The following is a 25371-nucleotide window of genomic DNA, read 5'->3' as shown; positions in this document are numbered from 1 at the left end:
GCAAAAGAAAAGGGTATGCTTTCAACAGACAGTAATAATTTTCCCATCAACAGATGGGTCTATGAGAAATGAATAAAAAATGCCTTGTCTCAGGACTGCATGCAGATTTTTCTTCCCTGCCTAAACTGAGAAGTTTAGTATATCTTCCCCCCTACCCCATATCATCAGGAATCTGAGCAAATCAAAAACCTTGAAGAAAGTTGTAATAAAAAGAAAGGGAGACAAAAGATAAGCTTTGCTTCATTCAGCTCAGGCTTTTTCCAAGTAGAGACATAAGCAGCACCTCAAAAATACCAACGGAAACGTTTAAACTACACAAAGATGTTTTGGGAATATGGACTGTGAATGTCTAATGAGTCTCTAACATCCCCAGGGTAATTACATCAAACAAACAAACAAACAAAGAAGCAAACAAAAAAACAATGTTTCACTTTCTAATATGTTCAGTAACTTTTGGGGAGTCCTTTTAAGAACTGGCGCAGGCCATTTGCATAAGTAGAGGATTCTAAGCACTGTCTAGTAGAATGAGCACCAGGGTTCTGTACGAGGTCTTTTAGAAAAGTGTTTAAAGGGCATAGTAGTGAGGGCAGCATATGTTAGCCCCTTTGAAGTGTAAAATTGGAACAACTTTACAGAAGTCATTGCTATAAACCCTGGAAACCAATTATTGAAAGAATATAAACATAAAACAACAATGCTTCCTTGTAAGCAGCAAATCTTCATTAAGTCTTTTGGCATTGATTACATTCACATGATTCATTTTGAACTCTTCTTAGTAATGTGAATTTAATGCATAATTTCTGTGTAATGACTTTTTTTAATTACCACATAATCATGGATGAAAAAAAGAGTCTTCCATTTGGTCCATTTTATGAGACTAAGCAAATAAATCTATAAAATAATTTATTCTGTTAGTTGCTTGGAAACCTTATTGTTGATATGACAACCCTTGCATAATAAATCAAATCACCACTTTCTTTCATTTGCATGTAGAAGCCACATATTTTCAGAATAAAAGAAGTCTTTTTTCTTTTCCCTATACTACAGTGACATCTACAGAAAGGAACGAAGAAAAATTAAGAAAAACCTTTCTTGCTTTAGTTTTTAAAAATATTCCAATATAAAATGCATTAAAACTCCCACTTTTAAGAAATAGGTTTAATGTTTCCAATGTGGAAACTTTTATTAATACCCTAAAACTCTCAGAGGGCCTAATTTATAGAAGCTTATAAGTTAAGCATCCTGAAAATTTAGCGAATAGCAACTTTGCAAGCAACATTGGTCATGTTAATACCAAAAAAAGCAATTATCTCCTTCATGAGGATCAGTGAATGCTAGTATTGTTACAGGATCAGCACTTATAGTTAAGTATAAATAATCACTTATCTTTATCACTTCTTTTAAAATGTCCCATTATACATTTCACAACCCATTACTATGTGTTACCATAAATTTGTAAAAGTTTTCTTACCCCCTTTAACATAATTTAAAGAAGTAAGCCTTTGTTCTTAGAAGGAGACAATGATTCCTGAACTAAGCACACCAATCTTTGCAACAAATAAACCATAAACGAGACATTTAATTTCTAATTCACCCAATATCTATCTACCCACTGGCTACAAAGGTTGATCTGAGAGGAAAAAATATCTTAACTCCCATGTTCTAGTGTCCAAAAGTTATTCCACCTTCACCTCATTAAAAAGAACAAGAATAGAAACAATCCTCTGTTTTTCTCTGGGTCACTAACACAGAAGAAGAATGTGATTTTAAGAGAAATGTCACTTTGAGTAGAACCTATTCAAACATCTTCCTTTCCTACAGGGTTTCAAGACACCTCACAATGACATATCTCAACGGGACTTCTAAGAGGCAGTAAGATTATGCAAAGAAGTATGACAAAGTCTTTGTATTAGTGCAAAGAAATCACTCAAAGATTTTGTACCATGGATATTTCATCATTGACTGAATTTCCTTTACAAACCAAATCAAGAAGAAATAAGATGGTTCTTCCATCATCATCATCAACACTGTGTTGTTATGTATGGAAGACAATGTAACTGCATATTATGATAGTGATTTATTTCTCTACAAATAGAATAGGGTAATGAGGAGGCTGATAGGCTGGTAAGTGTAAGGGGAATTGATTGAGAGAGGAAATAATCTCAGTTCAAGAAAACAAATAAATTCAACTAACACTTATGAAACATCTGCTATGTACCAAGCCCCATGTTCACTGGCAAAGTTACAAAGAAAAGTGTAAATGTGATATTCAAAACATAAAATTTATTCTTGGACATGGCTATACCTTAGAAGACTCAGTATAGATTTGCCTTAAAGATAGATAGATTCATAGATGATAGACAAAAAGATAAATAGATGATAGACAAGAAGGTAGATAGATAGACAAGTACAAATGATAGAACAATTTTTTCTCCACCAAGAAAGCATTGTTTTTGTGTTTTGCACTTGTATTTTGTGCTTCACTTTGCAGGAACAGATTTAAATCTTGGGAACAGGTATGCTTCATATTGTTTTATTATTTAAAATACAGAAAATTGGTATTTCTTAGGGTGGATATTGTTACACCAAAGCAACATCCTTGCTTGGAACAGATTTAAATCTTGGGAACAGGTATGCTTCATATTGTTTTATTATTTAAAATACAGAGAATTGGTATTTCTTAGGGTGGATATTGTTACACCAAAGCAACATCCTTGCTCTTCTGCCCCTGGCATCACACATTTCAAAAGGACCTCATTCAATGTCAGAGGCTCTTTCTTTTGAAGAAAATCCCTTAATCCTACCTTCATCCAGGAGGTAATGTGCTCATTGCACTAAACCCCTCTGGAGAATTCTGCCCAACATAGAGAGAAGACCCACTTTCACAGGGCTTCTATACTGCACATTTAGCACTGGTCACAGCAAAGATACCATTGTTTGAAAAAATGCTAATAAAAATATTAAATGAAACAGGAATAGGAGAATGGTACTAAGTATTGAAGTTGAGGATAGATACATAAGTGGTCTATTGTATTACAGTATGCATTAAAAAATGTTAAAGGAATGTTAACTTCACAGAAGTGACTAAGATTTCAACTACATGACTATTGATCTATTTCACTATTCACTACTAAAGTTAAAACCTATTTGCAATTAATTTGTACCAATTCTTTTTCTAAGATCATTAGATAATAAATCCAAACTCTGATTCTATGTTGGGTTTATACCTATGAGAAAAGAGCTGGTATGTAAATCATGTGGAAATTTAAAATCATCTATGTGATTGAACTCCCTTTTCAATGACTATCCAACATAACAGAAAATGGGCTCTAGTGCATGGCTGGGATCCTTGGAACGTAGGCTTGGTAAAGGTGTGAAGTAGGTCTATACCTAGGATAATTCAACAGAAATGACCCCAAGGAAACAAACAAAATCTAAATTAGGGGGATTTTCCCTATTGGCTGTATACAGACCCCTTATTTCTTCACTTCTATCTCTTCTCGCCTAGACCTGCCAATTTGGCTCCCCACTTGGTCAGTTTTTCTCACTCTTGAACCTTCTATTTCACTTCTAGTTTATGGTCACTCTGCATCTTTGCCTCATGTTTGGGTTTGCACTTCCTTGGGTGGGTGGGGGAGTGGTCTGCTTCTCTGAACTGCCTCCTCTTACATTTCTCTGGTGCAGGGCCCTGCATTCTGGGTTTGTCCCCAATCATGGCTCAGGCCACAGAGCTGGAGCTCTGACAAGTGGTTTTCTCTCTGCTGCATGGTGGGAAAATTAGAAATGTGATCTAATACTGGGGGACCTGAGTTGTCCTCCTTCCTCTGCCCCTGTACCTTGTTGATTTATTTGTCAAAGTCAGCAAATCCCACTGAATATCAGACCTTCCCTTGTGACCCCAAAATATCCACTTTACTGATATTTTATATGTATTCTAAGCATAAGAGCTTTGAAAGACACAAAAGCAAATGCAAGTTACCAACACTAGACATTGAAGACAAGTAGAGAGTCACTGTCAAACTCCTAAAGAGCTCCTTTTGGTTTTGTGGAACAGTTATGGCCTCTGACTTCACTTAGCTATTCCTCAGTTTGAGATTTAAAATATGTAAGCACAATGTGAAAGTGTGCAGTTAAAGCAAAACACTAGCATACAGAATTAAGGTATTTAAACATCATAGTCTGGATGCTGGAATTCATTCACAGAGTTATCCAACAGGTACTTATTCACTGCTGATGATCTGCCAGGCACTGTGTGTTTGGCATCTTGGATAACCAGGTGAGCAAGACAGACAGGGGCCCTGCCTTTCTGGAGCTTTCTATCTCACAGTGAGACTATGATAAACTGACCACCAGACATAAAACTTAAAGATAATCACTATAAAGGAAAATTATAAGGAGCTATAAGCCTAAAGGAATGGAACCCAATTTTGTCTGAGGTCATCTGAAAAGGCTTTTTAGGGGAAGTGACATTTTTGCTGAGATTTGAAAGGTGAGTAGGATTTAATTAGGTAGGGAGAATAATAATGGGCCAGAGACCTTCCTGCCAGGGGACATTAGCCTGTGCAAAGGCATCGAAGGAATTGTAGCCCTCTGAGTAACCTAAAGAAGACCTCTGAGGCTGGGACACCAGAGGGAAAGAGGATATCTCATGATGGCTACAAATTCCCAGTCAAGATGGCTACAAAAATGATTGAGTTGTTAAAAAGGCACTGTTCATATATAACTGGTGACTGTCTGTATATTGTTATTAAATGTTTTTCATATCACTCCTATTATAAAATTTAGCTATACACCAGGTCAAATTATACCCCCTAATTTAATTTGTCTAATGAGCAAAATAATTTTCTCTTTTTCATTTTGTAATTGATTTTCAAAATTGCTGTGAAGTAATTGAGGAATTTTTCACCTTTTTTTACTACTGGATAATAAGTTGCACATTCTGTAGGTGTCAATACTCAGCAATGTTCACTTACTCCCCACAGGCTCCTCGATTTACAGCATTGTACTGATTGAAGTAAAATTTGTCATTTTGTGTCATGAACTATGATGGGTACATTATCTGGGTGAGCTTCGCAAATCAGAGCCAGAACCCAGGTTTTCTGGTGCTCTATTCAGTGCTCTTATCACCATGCTGTGCTCCTCTCTCCACCATTAGCCATTGTGAGATACACATTTAGTATTTAGTAGAGTGAGAATAGATACTAGACCCAGGAACTTGCTTAATTCCCACTTATTGATGAGGAAGACTCTGGAGCAGGACAGCTGACTATTATTTTTCTACAGTTAAGACTACTGAACAGTAATATTCTGGGACAAAGAAAATGCATCTTCCGAAAAATAAAATCAAATTGCACTGTGGCTGTCAGGATCTCAGGAGCCTTTCCAAGAAATATATTCCTTTTGAAAAGTCAAGAAAAAAAAATCATTATTCAGGACTGAATACTTATTTAGTAAATAAAGCAACTATGATGCTTCAGACTAGGTTGACCACAAGGGTTTAGGAGAGCATAAGCCAAAGTGAATAATTCTTCCAAATATCTCCTCTTTGCTGAAGGAGATCAGAATTCTGGTTACCACTGGGGACATTTTTTAATTTTTTATTTTATTTTTTTATTGTTAGTTGATAACTAATAATTGTGTTCATATATATCTGCTATGATTTGAACATCTTCTCCAAACCTCATGTTGAAATTCAACTGCCATTGTGACAGTATTGAGAGGCGGGACCTTTAAGAGGTGGTTAGGTCTTGGGGACACTACTCTCATGAACAGATTAAAGCAGTTATCTCAGGAGTTAGTTATAAAAAGTATGAATCTGGCCCTGATTTTCCCTGTGTCTCACATACTCTGGCCCACTCTTGCCCTTCCTCACCATGTAATGGATTCTGTCATGGGATGATGCAGCAAGAAGGCCATCACCAGATGCGGCTCCTCAGTCTTGAGCTAACCAGCCTCCAGAACCAAGACAAATAAATTACCCAGTCAGTGGTAATCGGTTATAGCAGCAGAAATTGGATTAAGACAATAGTTACGGGGTACAATGTGATATTTTGATACACACACATACACACACACACATATGTATATATGTTGTAGAAAGATTCAATCAAGCCAATTAACATATTCATCACGTACCTACTTATTTTTGTGGGAATGAGATTCTTTTTCTTTGTAATGTAAGGCAAGAATAAGAAGGACATCAGTGTCACTGGTCTCTGTAACAAAAGGAAGCCACATTTTTCTTGACCTAAGAAGGGAGGGGCATATTTATTCACACAACAAAATACATCTTTCATTGAGGAAAGGTATTTTATATGTATTGTGCAGTCAGGTATCTGAATTGTCATGTGTGCTTTAGATATAATCAGCAATACAATTCCTTCAAGACAGAACACCAAACATGAAGCATTTTCTGTTTCCACTGTATGAGACACTCTATAAAAAAGATGAAAACGGGCTGTAACCTTGTCATTATACCTACATAAAACATTTGAAGAGAGAGAATTTTTTTTTTCCCTAAAGCAGGTGATGTGCCCTAAAACTATAGATTTTAGCTAATAAATAAACAATTTAGCTTCCTCTTCTGTGCTGGCTAGTTAACCACACATCAACTGGAAAATCGTTATTTTTAAAGAGATTCTTCCCAAATCTTATGCTTACTAAATCACCTGTATAATAATTACTAGTCTATAATCCTATTTTCATTTTTTGAACATATCATACTACATATGGTTCTATTCATTAATTCATTTTTCAACCAATATATTTGAGTAACACTGAGTAGGCAGTACAGATACACTTCTCATAGAGTTTAGAATATAGAGGAGGATTAGAGCTACTAATTAAATTAACTAAGTAATCATGCAAATAAATGTCAAATCACATCTATGACAAGCACTTATTTCCAACCATTAAAATGAGAGGTTTTGAGAAATGAAATTAACTTTCTCGAGAAGGCCAGGAGAAGGCATCAGCTTCTGTTGGGCAAATACCCTGAGAAAGGAAGGCGAAAGGAAATTATGAAAGTCTAAGAAGTTAGAGTGCTTGGAAAGGAAAGAGAAACAGGCAGGGAAAGTCTCCCAACAGATATGAATGGAAATGAAGAAAAGAGAAGACCAGACAGGGCCCTGTAAACCATTTTAAGAGGAGTAATTTACCCTATGGGAAAGCAGGGAAACGAAAAAATCAGATCTGTATTTTCAAAACTTAACTTACCTGCACATAGAGTACAAATTAGATGTCAGACTGAATAGCCCAGACAGGGCCCTGTAAACCATTTTAAGAGGAGTAATTTACCCTATGGGAAAGCAGGGAAATGAAAAAATCAGATCTGTATTTTCAAAACTTAACTTACCTGCACATAGAGTACAAATTAGATGTCAGACTGAATAGACACAAGAAGACTGTAATGGTTCTTATCATGATAAAAGAATGGAAACATTAAGAATTTCTATATCATGTTACTTTCAACTAGTAAATTGTGATCTCTCAGGAATTTTTGAAATAAAAGGAATCCCTGAAATTTACCTGAGCCACCACCAGCTTCCCATTTCCACATCAGCACACACTGGAACTCTCAGACCAAAGAGAGAGCTGCTCGGAGGACAAAATTTTCTCCTGAGATTCCACTCAGACAATCTCAGCCAGAATTATGTCATTCAACCTATGGGTTCTATGACTGTTTTTGTCTACACTGTGGTTCCACTGTCAGAGCTCTTCTAGGCCTTTGCTCACTCAATGATCTTAATTCTTCAAATAAATTGAAATTACCTTTTCTTCATACTTTTTTCACACAAAAAGTATGGGAATAGACTTTAAAGAATCACTAAATTTGCTTCTTACTTATTTCCAAATACTGCTGTGCTTACGAGTATACATTCACGCAAAAGTTCTAACTAGTCCAAAGGAAAATGAGAAAAATAAGTATAATGAATAGCTTGATAAAAATAAGCTGATAAAAGTACAAGGAGAATAACTGTGGCTTGGACTGAAATGGTTCTTACCATCATAAAAGAATGGAAATAAAAGTAGTCGTTGATAAAAGTAGTGGTTGGTTTATTATGTGATGTTTTAAAATATTCCTTTATGTCAAAATAAAATATAGTCACCTCTTTGTCAGTTCCCTATTATTGTAAATTTGTTTTTCTCTAAAGTTTAAACATCTAAGATTTGCTATTTTAGCTCAACTAGTTATCTCATCATTAAAGTGTAAGCGTAGAAATACTCAAGCCTCAAAAATGTTCCCCAACCCCAATTTTTTTTAAGATGTCTGTTACTGGAAAAAACCAAAAGGAGAAGAGAGTCGCATTATTTGTTTAAAGCAGCAAGACATTCATTACAGAGCTTCTTGGCCCTGGATCACCTGTAAGTTTCCAGCCTCAGTCCTCATTTCTACTTCTCTCTTTGGATCTATGGCCTTAGAAAGACAGAGATCAATTGTATTCCCATGGGAATGCCATCCTCTGTACTGTAGCAAAGAAGCATTATACAGAATAAAGGGTCCCCTCGTGTGCCACCTGGGAAACCATCGTGTTGGTTGACTCTTAGGCAAATACCATCTTGTATGAGATTTCACTTTCCAGTGCCACCAATTATGTGTATCAAATTTCATTCACTAGACATTTTAGTGTTTCCAGTGTAGGTATACAAAATAAGACCAGTTAATTGTTTAGTGTCACATGATGATGACAAATTTCTACGCTGGAATCATTTTTGCCCTTGCCATCTGTGTGGTACATAAGTGCATAATTCTCTTAAAGTTGAATTGCTGAAAATAATAGGTTTCTCTTTTTCTCAGAGTTCTATTTGCTTCTTTTTCCCCCTTATGTAATATATTTCTTAATGATTTATAGCACATAATTTAAGTGTTTTGTGTTCATTTTTCTAAATATATTAACACATGCCAACTACCCCCAGAAAGACAGTTTCTAGCAGCACTAGAAATTAGCATTACTCTCTCCCCCCAAAAAGTAAATGTTAAACAACATTTATGTCACTAGGGACTTCAAAAAAACAAAGTCATTCTATTTCTATGAGTTACAATTGCCATTAAGGCCAAACATTACCATGTAGAATTGACAAACTGTATTTTTTTTTAATGTGGGTCAAAACTTGGTCTTGCCAGGGTATTTCAAATGCATACATTCTTGAGCAATGTTTTGTAATTCATTTACTTAGGAAATCGCAGCTCAGATGCAGCATCTGGTTTTCAGTGAGTTCTGGCTTTTTCCCCATTTTTCCATCTGGATTGACTGAGGTACAAGTCAATCAACTGTGGAGCCAAAGGTCTAACAGCAAGATATTTTGGTGCGGGAATAAAGTCCAAGAGTTCTCCTTGCAAGCACTGTACCATGAGCCTTCTTTATAGAGAGATATTATTTTATTAATTATTTTTTAAAGTATGGGTAACTGCAGCCCTGCCACTGTTAAAATTGTACATTTGACTAAAGATTGCAGTCATAATAGCCATTATTTTAGAGTATCTGTCATACCGCAAATCCAAGTTAGTAGTTTTAATACAGCAGCATGGCTTTCTTTGGAAAGCATACATTCTGTTTGGAAGAACTCACTATGCAATCTACCATTTAAAAAAATTACCAGCAAAATATATCCTTTACAAAACAAAAAGCACATGATTTTGATGAAGAAAGCCTAAGTTTAAGACCCAGTTCTGCCACTTCCTGGCTTTGTGAGCTGAGCAGGAGGATCTCGAATCCCTCCAGGCTTGTTCAACATTGGTAAAACAGGTAAGAATTATACTATGTAACTCAAAGTAGCATCATGAGAAAATAAGACTTAGATAGTAGTGTGCTAATTGACATAAAAATATTGTAAATATCATATGTAGATAACAACAGTCATTAGACTGGATTAACTTTATGAAGTTGCTGGAAATAGAGGATATAAGAGATCATTGGCTAGTGACTGTAACAAGTTCCTGCTTATATGGTTACATGAAGAGTTAATACTGGGCCAAAGATATATACTCATTAAAAGTTCAATGTGTGTGGTGCTTTCCTGTTCATCTGTGGTGGAGAGAGCGTTGCACACCAGACATTTTATAGGCTGTCCTACATGTCCTAGCCTTCTTGCAGTAGAATGGACTATTTCTAGTCCAAAGACTATTTCTTTGTGACCATTTCTGAAATAAAAGGGCTTTCAGCAGATATGACCTTTGACATTTCCAGATGGAAGCATGTAAGACCTGGAATTCCATGTTCCAGTAGTCATTTCTCTTACTATAATGGTTATCTGTTAATACATAACAAATCACCCCAAAATTTAGCAACTCAAAACACAAAGTTATTGTCTTCCAATTTTCGTAGTTATGAATCCTCCTAAAGCTAACTCATTTGCTCCAGTAAATTTTGCAAGGGTACAATAAAGGTGTCACCTGGGGCTGGAATTTCATCTGAAAGTTCTACTGGAGACAAATCCACTTCTAATCCCACTTCATGGTTTTGGGCTAAATTCAGTTCCTTAAGGGTTGTATATAGAGAGGCTCTGTTCCCTACTGGTCATTACAAAGAGGCCACCCTCAGTTTCTAGCATGTGGATCTCTCTACATGGCAGCTCACTTCTTCAAAGCCAGAGAGAGAGAGTCTGAAGTAAGACAGAAGTCACAACTCTTTGTAACCCAATTACAAAGATGGCATGCCTTCAATGTGGGTGTAGTCGATTGGTTAGAGGCAAGTTAATTAAGGGGAAGGAATTGCACGAGGCTAAGAATTCTAGAAAATGGGTATCCTAGTAGGCTTTCGTACTGCCACTCCCATCAAAAAGTTTATCTGCAAGATGAAATAGCCACTGTCAGCTTTATTCCTGAATGCGTATGTAGAGCAGAGCCTCCACTCACCTGGGCTGGACGTGTGCCACTGAGAGTTCCAGGTCATCTTGTGATCCTGACTAATAATACTTAATCTGATCCTTATAGAAAAGATTTTTAAATTAGGCAAGAAACTACAGTTCAGGGAATAGATTCATAGAGATCAGATAATTTTTTTTCATGGTAGTAAAACAAGTTATATCAAAGCATTATGCACATTCAGGACATTTGACCTCGAAACTAGTGTTCTTTACTCTTTTATGTGTTTTCCTAATAATGTGTTTGTTTGAATCCCTCCCTCCTGACAAACTACCACAATGATTATTTAAATATTTTTTTAAATGTATTTTTGTTACCTTTCAGAAAACTTCTTTCTTGGCTCTACTTGCTTAAAGAATGAAGTGCAAATTCACAGAATGGCACAAAGTAATTATTTATAAATCTGTTTTTGACTTGCCCAAGCAAAGTTACTTTGTGTATCTTCTGAAGGGTCCCAGAGTCCTTTGCCCATACCTTCATCGTAGCACTTGATTCACTGAAGAGGACTTTTGTTGACATCTGTGTCTCATATGGATGGTAAGCCCCTTGTGATCAGAGGGTCTAATTTACTCTTTGTATTCCCAGAGAAAAATAGGTGATCAATTTTAATCACCTGTTTAATCAGTACAACATAGGGAATACTACAACTTAGATATTTCAGAAATTACATGTCAAGTTTAAACATCAAAATGCATCTTGTACTAAACTTGAAAATAGCAACATATATTCTTAGGTCTGGTGCTGATTATAATCCTGAAAGACAAAATCCTGAATGCTGTAATCTCAAATGTTGGTATCCCTAAAGATCAAAATCCCTAAAGTCTAAAATCCCTGATGTCTGAAATTCCCCAAATCACAATTCCAGTATCAGGGTAATGCTGACCTTGTAAAATGAGTTTGGAAACATTCCCTTCTATTCAGGTTTTCAGAAGAGTTTGAGAAGGATTGGTGGATTCAAATCCCAAATGTTGAAATCCTAAAAGCCAAATTCTGGGGAAGGGATCAGAGCATTTTAACATTATTTCAGCATTATGCTTTACAATTTGCTCTGCTTTTCATTTTATTGTTACATCATTCCTAATTCTGGAAGTAAAAATTGTGTAAAGACTTTTAGAGAGTTAATGCATTTTATGCAGTTTTTGACTTCACAAAAGGGCATTTTCAAAATATTGACTTCGTGTGTAAGCATTGTATGTGTATGTAAAAATGTTGAAACTTCCTCAATAAATGAAGAGATGTTCTTATTTGCACATCTGCATTCGTAATAGGCATCACTCCAGATCTCAGCTCTTTGGGCGACTGCGTAAGCAGTCATGGTGCCCCATCATGGTGTTTGATCACTCTCATCAAGAGACTTAGGTTGCCCGTTGTGGTATTCCAGATGACAGCAGTTATAAAGCTGGTTGCACTCCATTCCCTACCATAGTGACATGCATTTATACATTTTGCTTTTTGACCTACTTCTTTATGAGTACAGTTTGTCTGCTCATAACTGTTACATGCATGCTATTGTCTTAGTATACCTGCTTATGCTTGCAAAAATATGTATGTTATTTTTGCCTACTTTATTGTGTAAAGTGGTCTGTGAAGTTTTCTGTCATGTTTTATATGTTTCTCAAATAAATTCTTTTTTAAATATGTAAATCAATGTCGTATAAATAATTATTTTTTTTTTTTGAAATTATATCTTTGGGATTTTTGATCTTTTAGGGTTTTAAATTTGGGGATTTTAAATCTTAATCTTTCCAGATTTCAACATTTGGGATTATGGCATTCAGACCGTGTCTTTCAAGATTATGGTCCAAACACATTAGGTCAATCCATGGAAAATGTAAAAGCTAGTTGAGAACCTAATGAGGCTCAAAATAACTTTTATTCACTTAAAGATTCTTATTGAAATGCACAGATACTTAGTGGACTTCATATTGTTAGAGAGTTCATATTTCTTTTCTTCTCAGATTAATCCCCCAATAAAATTTCATTGCTCTTGTAGGATTTATGAATCCTAACTCACTAATAATAATAATGATAATGACTCCACAGCCTAACATTTACTCAGCACCTACCACGTGCCAGACATTGTTCTTCTATGTCTGTAAAATGTATTATTATTTAATCCCTACTAAAAACAGAAAGTTCTATTATTTACTCCACTTTCTGTCTACAGCTTAGAAAAGTGAAGAAAATTGACTAAAGTCATACTTTTGTAAGGGGCTGAGCACCACCCTAAGCCCAGTGTGCATGACACCAAAACCAGTGTTTTTAACCCTATTCTGCATGGTCACTACTGCCACATACAGACTCAAACACTGCCTCACCTACATATGCCCCTTCTTTCTGACCCAGCATTAAAGTCATACTTTTGTAAGGGGCTGAGCACCACCCTAAGCCCAGTGTGCATGACACCAAAATCAGTGTTTTTAACCCTATTCTGCATGGTCACTACTGCCACATACAGACTCAAACACTGCCTCACCTACATATGCCCCTTCTTTCTGACCCAGCACCTGCATTGAATCAGTGATTCGACTTAAACTGACTAAATTTTCCAAACTTAAACTTAAGTCATATATTATAAAATAATGTGGTGAAATACATGAAATTATCCAGAATAATCCAATATAAAAGTTTTTACACCCTAATCTTTCTTCATCATATATTATAAAATAATGTGGTGAAATACATGAAATTATCCAGAATAATCCAATATAAAACTTTTTACACCCTAATCTTTCTTCCAACTTATTATAAAATAATGTGGTGAAATACATGAAATTATCCAGAATAATCCAATATAAAAGTTTTTACACCCTAATCTTTCTTCATAAAGCTTCCAACTTAAGCAATCCCCGTGTCTCTTTGTGCTGCTATAAAAAAATCCCACAAACTGGAGAATTTATAAAAGCAAGCTTTTTTCTCACAGTTCTAGAGGCTGGGAAGTCCAAGAACAAGGTGCTGGCATCTGGTGAGGGCTGCTCTCTGGTTCCAAAATGGTGCTTTGAATGCTGCATCCCACAGAGGGGAGGAACACTATGTTTTCACATGGCAGAGGGCACAAAGACAAAACAGGGGCCAAACTCCCTCGGATGAGCCCTTTCACAAAGGCATTAATCCATCCATATGCAGGTCATACCCTAAACACCACCCCAAAAGTCCCACCTCCCAACACTATTGAATTGGGGATTTAGTTACTAACACATGAATTTTGGGGAACACACTCAGACCATAGCTCTCTGTAAAAAGAAAAATGGTACCCAGCTTGTCTTGTAGGTCTTACATTTAGCCCCTTTACTCTCTAGTAAATAGTCAAACCCAACTCCAAAAGAACATGCAGTACTAATTTCCCAAATGGTCATCCAACAAAATACTGCTTTCAACCAAATGAACTCAAAAGATTTTGGGAAAATAATTCTAAAAAAATATTTTAAAGTTCTTGGTTCTAATAGCTTATTTCTGAATGCAGGTACTTTTTGCTATAGCATGCCCTAAATATAAAAAGTACAAGCTTCTCCCCCCCTTTTTCTACAAGGGATATATTGCTTCTATAACTTTGGTAAACTCACAAATTGCAATGACAACAATATTGCCTAGCATCTTAGTCCTTTTTGTGTTGCTACACTATAATACCACAGACTGGGTAATTTATAAAAAACAGAGATTTATGTCTTACAGTTTTAGAGGCTGGGAAGTCCAAGAGCATGGTGCTGGCTTCTGGTAAGTGCCTTCTTGCTATGTCATCCCACGGTGAAAGACAGAAGGGCAAGACCGTACTCATGTGAGACAGAGAGAGGAGAAGGGAGACAAACTCACCTTTTAATCAGGAACCCAATCCCAAGGTAACTAACCCACTGCTGCTTCAGTAATGGCATTAATCCACTTATGAGGGCTGAGCTCTTATGGCCTACTCATCTCATAAAAGCCCCACCTCCAAACACTGTTGCTTTGGAAATTAAGTTTTCACCACCTAAGCTTTGGGAAACAAACTCAAATCATAGTACCTAATTTGATAGTACCAGATTTTTTAAATTTAGACTGCATTTTAAGATAGATATATCTCTCCCCCCTTTGTTTTGCTTAGAAATATACAATTTGAATCTAAACCTCATTCCTACCAAATTTTATCAAGATGGAAGTTACCCTAAACACTCATATGTTTAAACCATTGCTCTGGTCTGAATGTTTGTGTCCCCCTAAAACTCATGTTGAAATTTTAACACCCAAGAAGATGGTATTAGGTGGTGGGGACTTTGGGAGATCATTAGGTCATGAGAATTAAGCCCTCATGAGTAGAATTAATGCCCCTATAAAAAAGGCCTGAGAGGCCCATCCCACTATGTGAGGACACATCGAGAAGGTGCCGTCCATGAAGCAGAAAGCAGACCCTCACCAGAACCATGAGAAATAAATTTCTGTTGTTTATAAACTACCCAGTTTTTAGTATTCTGTTATGGAAGCCCAAATGGACTAAGAAAATTATGTTAATAAATACAAAATTATTTGCTTCCTAACCATGTGTTTTTACTCATGTATCCCTGTTGTGGCCAGGCAGAGTGGTAAATGAGTGAAATTGACATTCTGTGTCACTTGACCCAAGTTATTATCCACTCCCTCGGTGAGAAGATAAAATTGCTTTGGAGGGCTAATGTGGTGTGTTAGTCTGTTTTCAAGCAGAATCAGAGTGTTTAAAATATTAAATGACCACCATCTGACCGATAAGACTCTATTCTGCTCTTAAAACTTCTGGCCAAGGAGATTCCTTTGTGTTCTTCAATATTCTTTAAAGTTAACATACACTACTTATATAACTGGCTGAAATTAAGGCCCATGATGTCCTTTTCAACAATTAGCAATTTAGCAAAGATGTAATATTACACTCATAATCTTTATATAAAATTCCTTCATAACCTATAATATAAAAATGTAATAATAAAAGAAACTAGCAATAATAATAGCCAACATTTGATGAGTGCTTGTTGTGTGCTAGGCACCATACAAAGCACTTTACATGTGTTATCTCATAAAGTATTTTTACGATAGAAAATGCTACTAGCCCTGCTTTCTAGATAGAGAAATCTAGACTGGGAGAAGTTAGGTAACTTACCAAAGGTCAAAAACACAACTCTTAGATGGAATTATGGTTCAGTCTGTGGCTCTCAGATTCTATATTCTGAATACTAAGTTACTGTTCTATACCCTTTTACAAATAAAATATACATTGAAATTTTATGACACTTCCAAAAATATTAGAGTCAGACTAATCTTGTGAGTTCAGAGGAGATCACGTTAGAATGAGAAGATAGGGATTCTTCTAATTGGTCTCCCTACTTTCTCCATTGCAAATCTGTAGTTATTGTAAACTCAACAGCCAGAATGTTCCCTTGATACATAAATCCGATCATGTCACTCCTCTGACTCAAATGCTTCCAATGTCTTCTCCTTTGGAATAAAAGCCAAAGTCCTTACACTGCCTACAAAGTTTTACACTGGCCACTTCCCATCTCCTACCACTCTCTCTCTCTCATCTCACCTACCTCCTCTCTCCTTTGCTCTGCAGAGCCTCCTTGTTGTGTTTAAACACATTCTCCCTCCTCAAGGTCTTTGAATTTTCTCTTTCCTCCTTGCGATCACATAGCTTGATCTTTCAACTCCTTGAGGATTTTTGCTCATATGTCTTTCTCAATGAGACATTTTCTGACCCACTTTTAAACTATAAGCCACCTCTGACTTTTCTTGGCACTCACTGCTGTCTTCCCACAGCCCTTACAACCATCTGCCATATTATATTTCACTTCTTATCCATCCCTCTTTGCAAGAATTGAGTTATGAGAAAAAAAATTACTTTTTGTCTATTTTGTTCATTATTGAATCCCTAGTGCCTAGAACAGTACATGGCCCATAGCAGGTGATAAATGAATACTTGAATAAATAGAAGTGAATAAATGAGTAAATGGTGCTACAAAAATCAAAATGCATGTCGTCATATCACTACTGACTATATTCTATTAGCAGACTGAGAAAAATATACATTTGAACTTTAAATTGGAAACACCCTCTACAAACCTATGCAAAAATGAACAAAGACTAACCTCAAGGAAATTTTAAATAAAAAGACAGAAAGATCTCACAAACCCACATTTTTAATTATTAAGAGGACAAATTGAAAGTTTACAGAAGAATGAAGATATGAGATAAAACCACCCAGATATCTCAAATATGAAGTGCTGCAAATAGAGTAACTAATAAAGTTAGCGACACAAAATGTCACGTTCAGAAAAATCAAGATTACAGTGTCATGGCTTCATTGTTCCTGTCAGCTGACAAGTGTAGGAAATGAAATAAAACTTAACCAGTGACACCAATGAACGGAGTGACAAGAAGACAGGAGAATAACAGCTCCACAGTAATGACTCATGCACATTTTAATTCACGCTTGCTTTTTACCAATTCCACATTAAAACCTGATAGAAAAAGATAAGACAGTGAAATGAAGCTACATAAGACCTTTATGAGCTTTTAACATGAACAGCAGAGTAATGAAAAGTCAGAAAGGAGAGTGATCCTTAAATAATTTTGAACAGTCATTAAAGCCTCACACTGCCAGAAATGGAAAAGAAGGCAAGCGAAAGAAGTAAGCTGGGGTTGACTTTTGAAGCAGCTTTATATTCCCACTTGTAGACTTGCTTTTTAACTACCTTTCCTTGGCACCCAAACCAGCCAAACTTTGTGAACTGGGTTCTCACCAGATGGAGTGTTCTCAAGTTCCTCTATACTACTATCTTCTCCAAGCATCATTGGAAACGGAGAAAAAAAAATTCCAAAATCTCAGCAGAGGGAACTATTCTTTTTATGTTGGCAGTGATGTGCAGCTCTTTGGCAGGCAGCACCATTAGTTAACATTGTTAGCACTTTGGAATTGTCTGACTTTTGTCATGTGTTTAAGCTGATTAGCCCCCTGGGTGACTTTGGCTTCCAAGACAGCATTTCTTTTGACAGCTTGCTGAGGGTACAGATGTCTGGACAACAGATAAAGTTCTTAACCCTTATCTCTCATTTGGTTTCTGCTCAACTATTTTAATAGCATCTGCAGACTAATGAACAGAAAGCAATGGTTTATAATGTTTTAAGATGTTCACATATGGGCTAACTACTATTTGCTATGATGAATTTGCATCAGTCTCCACACAGTAAAATGTGACCCCCTTCACTCTCTGACTCCTTTCACCTGCTAAGCTCTGTAGATTCTCTCTCTGCAATCCTAAATCTGCTCCAGCCTTTTCTTTTCCAGTGCTACTTTTCTTTCTCCATCTCTATTATTTATGACTAGAGAGGGACCTAGTCTTCTACTTCATCCCTCGTGATATAAGCTCCTCTCCCACTTTATATTCTATTTCCCTGTGCATGGTCAATGTTCCATCCAAACTGAAATACTTTTTATTTCCTAGTTATGCCCAGTGAGTTCCAGGATCTTTGCCTTTGTTCATGATATATTCACCCCTTTTATTATTACATAATTCCTTTTTCAAAATCAGTGTTTTAGTCACTGCTAGCCATTGTGATTTATCTATTTCACCCTCATAATTTAACTAATTTTAACATATCTACTCTTAGTTCTGTTTCTGAAACACCTTAAATTATTTTCTATATATGTTGTCCATCAAAACAACCCTATATGCTGCTAACAAAATTCATCTTCCTGAAGGACAAATCCTGACTGGTTATAAAATAAAATTCCAACCCACATTTGCAAAGGATTTAATCGCTGTAATAAACTCCTTATTTCCATAATACTTTTGGTGGCCTTGTTTTCCTGACTGAACTATGACTGATATGATAACCAACGTTTAAAAGCACGTACTCTTTGACCAAATTATTTTCTTTTTATTTATTTATTATAAAAAACATTCACTCATGTACATAAAGAAAGTGGATAGCATTGCTCAATGTTTCACTGCAGTGGCAAAAATCAGAAAACATTAAAATATTAATCAATAATGAGGTGTTAAATATATTATGAAACAATCTTATTCCATGGAATTCTATACAGCAATCATAATATGTCTAGGTCTGTCAGTGACAGTCATTGAAATTGAAAGTTTGTCAATATATGCTGTAAATGAAAAATAGCAAGTTGCAAAATTACATACAATGTGATACAACACTTAATAGAAACAAATGAATTTGAAAAAGTATGGAAATATTTGCCATAAAGTGTTACTTCTTGAGAAGGATATGTATTTGAGCATTGGGGATGAAGGGACTGTTTGTTTTTATTCATTTTATCTTTGTATTGTTTAAATTTTTTCAGAAAGAATATATTTATATGTTATGATAGCAAGTTGCAAAATTACATACAATGTGATACAACACTTAATAGAAACAAATGAATTTGAGAAAGTATGGAAATATTTGCCATAAAGTGTTACTTCTTGAGAAGGATATGTGTTTGAGCATTGGGGATGAAGGGACTGTTTGTTTTTATTCATTTTATCTTTGTATTGTTTAAATTTTTTCAGAAAGAATATATTTATATGTTATGCACTTATTTTACTTTATTTATTTTTATAATTGGTTATGAATATTCATGGAATACAAAGCTGATTGTCACCACTCGTGCCCAAGATGTGATGGTCAGATCCATACTGGCAGCATGCCCATTACCACAAATTGTGATTGTACCCCGTGTCCCCCACCCAATTATCCCAACCTGCCTTCCCATCCTCTTTTCCCCCACTCCAGTCTGTATCCCTAGGTATGTTCTCTCCCTCTGCAAGTCCAATGCACCACTGTGGTCTTTCTTGCCTTCCTTCTTTCTCTCTTAGTTCCCACTTATGAGTGAGGACATGTGGTATTCATCCCTCTGTATGCACTTATTTTTTAAAAAATATAGAATGGCAAATATCGGCTTCACAGTTTATTGCATAATGGTAGCCTGATATGTTATTATTCGTGGTTGTTTATTTTTTACTTCACAACCACATCAGAGCAAACAGCTTGAGGACTCTCCTAGAATGCTAATGTAATTTTATGGAGTGCTAGCAAAAGCAGAAAGATTCTCTCAAGCTGGGATGGTCAGAGTCCTGTGAAGGGTATAATCTTCAATTTGGGGAACCATATTTCATAAGGGAAATTAATAATAAATGTGAATCTGAAGTAAAATAATTAGGATATAGAATCCATGAAATATTAAACATCATAAACACTGAGGATATTCACAATGAACTACATCACTTAGGAATATGTTAACCTGATATCAGCAAACTACTTGCTTAAGCAAACTTCTCATATAACGAGATACTACCTGGTAGGCACCTTCAGGATGGGTAATTTAAGCCAGCTGTCTATGACTATCTCATGTTTTCCCTTAGTAGTTGCAAAATGACTTCAAGAATCATATGCTTTCATGGAAATATTAAAGGCCAGGATGAAGGAAGGGATGGATCATTATTCCCGCATCATTGGTTAAGTGTCATCAAGCATAACCTCCACCTGTCCACCTATCAGCCACTGTGGAGAGAAAATGGCCACATGGTGACACCATATGAACTCATAACCTCTAATAGCCATTCCAACCCTAAGATACCATACTCTCCAAATACCTCCTCAAATGAGCCTAATCAACACGGAAGAAGCAACCCACCAGCACTATTAGAAAAGTAGAATACAACTTTATTTTTAAAGAACCAAAGTCCAAAATTTGAAGTCAGGTTACCTAGTTAGTAAAAGAAAAAAAATAGCAAGTTATATACTGTCATAGAAACAAAAAATTATACCTATTTACTAAGCCACCTGTAATAATGGTGTCATATTCAAAGTAGGGAAAAAATAGTCATTCCATGTGGTTACAAATATTATTTGGAAATAAGAAAATTGTTAAAGACTTCCCATGTAAAATTTTTAAGTACTAATCTAAATGCAAAGTTATTATACACTGAGATATAAAGCACATCCTCATAAGGTAAAAAATTTATTGCAGTAAGAACACAGCAAGACACCTACACTTTTAACAAATTAAGTGCACAATACAGTATTGCTAACTATACTTACAGGTATACAGTGAATCCATAGAACATATTCATCTTGCTATTACTTTAGATTCTCATCTTTAAAATTTAGTACCATATTCCCAGATTCTTTTGTTTCTCTAGGTGCTCGGCCAATTCCTTTCTATCGCCACTACCTGCTAGTCAGCCTCCTGTATGTAGCTCATTATTATTTCCAATTAGTATCCACTGAGAAGATGGATTTGGGAGCTAGACGGTGATTATGCCATAGTAATTTACAAAGATCTTCTTAAAATTGGTCCATTTTANATTTACTAAGCCACCTGTAATAATGGTGTCATATTCAAAGTAGGGAAAAAATAGTCATTCCGTGTGGTTACAAATATTATTTGGAAATAAGAAAATTGTTAAAGACTTCCCATGTAAAATTTTTAAGTACTAATCTAAATGCAAAGTTATTATACACTGAGATATAAAGCACATCCTCATAAGGTAAAAAATTTATTGCAGTAAGAACACAGCAAGACAGCTACACTTTTAACAAATTAAGTGCACAATACAGTATTGCTAACTATACTTACAGTTATACAGTGAATCCATAGAACATATTCATCTTGCTATTACTTTAGATTCTCATCTTTAAAATCCTACACTTTTAACAAATTAAGTGCACAATACAGTATTGCTAACTATACTTACAGGTATACAGTGAATCCATAGAACATATTCATCTTGCTATTACTTTAGATTCTCATCTTTAAAATTTAGTACCATATTCCCAGATTCTTTTGTTTCTCTAGGTGCTCGGCCAATTCCTTTCTATCGCCACTACCTGCTAGTCAGCCTCCTGTATGTAGCTCATTATTATTTCCAATTAGTATCCACTGAGAAGATGGATTTGGGAGCTAGACGGTGATTATGCCATAGTAATTTACAAAGATCTTCTTAAAATTGGTCCATTTTACACATACTAATGGTAAGCCCACTGATTTTTATGCTACCCATTATTACTAAACCTGCAGAAAAGCTGCACGGGGTTCAGCCTTACCAATGATGAAAAGGCAGATGAAAGCAACTGTTTATCAAATCTCAACATCTAGTTTTATTTACTAATTTTTACTAAGCAGTAAGAACTGGCTATTACATTGACTCACTATCCTTCACTTTACCAAACTTTCAAGGCTATTTAATAGTTTCTTCATTATTTCCTGATCAATTTTCAATCCAATTATTAGATTTATGCTGCACTATCACCATGTCTTAAATCCAAAATGCTATGTTTATTTCTTTTTAATCTCTCTATTGACATAGGCATTGTCTATTAGTTGTAAATTGTCGTGCAATTTCTCACACATTCTTTATGAAGTTTGATCAACTTTCAGCTAAAAAAAATAAGGACACATCTGTCTCATAGACATTAACAGTAATCAACAGCTAGCCTATGACAATGGGCTTGATTCAAATGAAATGTCTGAATAATAAATGGAGGAGAATACGTAGAGATGAAAACCATTTTTTGATATCTAATTTAGGGCCTGCTAACAAAGTATGATTCATATCATAATTTTAATTTTTAAAATTAAATGAATTTTGTTCAGTTTCACAGACTTTACCCAAAACTCCCTATTGCTAAATATACCTTTGCTCTTGAGTTTTCATTGTTAAGTCAAAATTGGGTTCAGGGCATGAAATGACTTTGGATACCAACCACCCAGAATTAGGCCAAACTTCCGAGGTTGAGGACACAGTCCTCCACAGATTGACATTACTTTAGATTCCAGATACAAGTTTGGGGGTCCCCGTGCCATCTCCACTCTTACCTGCTTGCTACAAATTCAGGAGTCCCACTATCCCCTCAATTTGGATAATTCACCAGACCAACTCACAGAACTCATGAAAGCACTGTACTAATGATTACAGTTTTATTATTGCAAAAGTATAGAAACCAGAACCAACAACAGAGACAGATGCATAGAGTGAGGTCTGAGCAGGTTCTAAACATGAAGCTTTCATTATCTCCAGAGATGCATTATCCTCCTGGCACACAGATGTGTGACAATATGCAGAGTACTGCCAACCAAGGAAGTTCACCTGAACTTGGTGTTCAGACATTTTATTGAGTTTTATTATGTAAGCAAAATTGATTGAATCACTTGCCACCTGGTTGAACTCAATCTCCACCCACCCCCTCTTCTGAGAGGTAGGGCTAATAGCACCTCACTTAAAGTCTCAACTCTAATCACATGGCCAGCTCTCATCCTGTGTTATCTCATTAGCATAAATTATCTAGGGGTTCACCAGGAGTTACCTCATTAGCGTAAACTATCAAGTATGGTTTAAAAAGCCTACCATAAATAACAAAGACCCTCCTATCCCTCAGGAAATTCTAAGAGTTTAGAAACTACCTCTCATGAACTTGGGACAAAGTCCAGGAAAATTCTTTATTCTAAGGGTATAGAGATTATTTCTCAGGAACCAGAGACAAAGGCCAGCCAGATTCTTCATTACAAAGAGCAGAAAATAAAACAGAGANCAGAAGTTGGTTTTATAGACAGAAGGGATGAAAAAAGAAGTAAGAAGAACAAAAAGTGGATAGATCATTTCAACCTTATTCTTCTTGTAAGGAAGGAACAGGGAAACAGAACAATAGAGAAATAACTATTGTTTAATATCATGTTACTTCAGGTTACTTTTTTTGGTAAGGATTAAAGCAGAGAGAACTTCATTACCATGCTGATTGAGACTAGCCTGTTGGGGAAATACGGGGAAATAAGGCTGTTGTTCTCTCTCTCTCCTGATTTCTTGGAAAGCCACAAAACAACTCAGTTTTGATTTTGTGACCTGGGACCTCAGCATGAGTGAGTCCATTTTGACTTTTGGTCCAGTTTGTTGGGGCCTAGTGCAAGAGCTCAGTCTTGAATAATGACTTCCTATAATTTTTATTTAATACCAAGCAAGGCTTGTCTGTTTGGATTTTTCTTGGTCTATGTGGAATTTCTTTCTCCCTGATATATGGCAGGAACCCTCTGGAACAAGGGTCATATGACCTACTATCAAACTTGGTAGGTCAGAGAATTTCTTCATGGCCAGCTTTATGACTCACCTTGGGGAAGAGGAATTCTAGTTTCTATGGCCTCACTTGGGGGAAGAAGAAGAGAAGGAGAAAGAAGGACAGGAGAAGGTCAGAAAAATCTTGCTTCTGAGTCCATTTCCTTTAGTTCAAAGTATTCAGCGTGCCAAGGCACCACACTTTGGGGACCCCAATAAGCTTTATGTTTTCTGAGCCCCAATAAGCTTATGTAGAAAAATGCTCTTGATAGCTAGGCTGGAAAGCCAACAAATAATTTATGTACCTTTTTATTGGAATACCCGTATTTTGAAATGAACCCAAGAACTGAAAAGTTTATAAAACTCCAATATTAAACCACCTAAAAAACAGACTAAAACTGAAATAAAGTATGTTAAAATGACTTTTCTATTGTAATCTAGTCACATTAAGGGAAGTAAATCTGAGAGGTAGGGCTAATAGCACCTCACTTAAAGTCTCAACTCTAATCACATGGCCAGCTCTCATCCTGTGTTATCTCATTAGCATAAATTATCTAGGGGTTCACCAGGAGTTACCTCATTAGCGTAAACTATCAAGTATGGTTTAAAAAGCCTACCATAAATAACAAAGACCCTCCTATCCCTCAGGAAATTCTAAGAGTTTAGAAACTACCTCTCATGAACTTGGGACAAAGTCCAGGAAAATTCTTTATTCTAAGGGTATAGAGATTATTTCTCAGGAACCAGAGACAAAGGCCAGCCAGATTCTTCATTACAAAGAGCAGAAAATAAAACAGAGAAAGATTTTGTTATGCACATGTTCTCTATGTCATACAAAATCCAAGATTTCTTAGGCCAATGGAGGAAACTGTCAGTATAGCACACTGAAAATAGTAAAAGAGACTTGATGTTTGACACTGATTACTCTTTTTCTTATATCCCCCATCCTCCAATAGCCAGTAGCTCAGTTGGAAGGCGTGTGTAGAAAAAAAGAAGGCTTGTGTCCAACATGCATCCATCAGTTGGAAAACCAGCAGGGCAAAACATTAGACCACCATCTGTAGACCAAAAAACAGCTTCTTTCTACTGACTTACTCAAACCTAACTGTTTTCAGGACATATGCTTTGATAAACTAAATATTTCTCTTACTGTGTCAATAGACTATGTTTTTACCCTAATTGTGGAACAGACCTCTACTTTTTTTAGTTTTGGTTTTTTTACGATGTATTTTCTTCTCACTTTATGTAAACATTTGAAGCATGCCTTTCCTAGACATAACAACCCCTTTCCCCTGACAGAATAGTCCCAAAGAAACACCATCAAAAAAACTAGAAAAAAAAAATATTCAAATAGAAAATATACAATTTAATGAAAATATGCTTTCACTATTTTTTTCAGAAACATCATAGAGTGTGGCTTTGCATACAGTATGTTGTTTCCTAAAAGTATACCCTACA

Source organism: Galeopterus variegatus, unplaced genomic scaffold, assembly GCF_000696425.1.
Source record: "Galeopterus variegatus unplaced genomic scaffold, G_variegatus-3.0.2 Scaffold6883, whole genome shotgun sequence".
Lineage (NCBI taxonomy): Eukaryota > Metazoa > Chordata > Mammalia > Dermoptera > Cynocephalidae > Galeopterus > Galeopterus variegatus.
Note: the sequence above shows the minus strand (reverse complement) of the source record.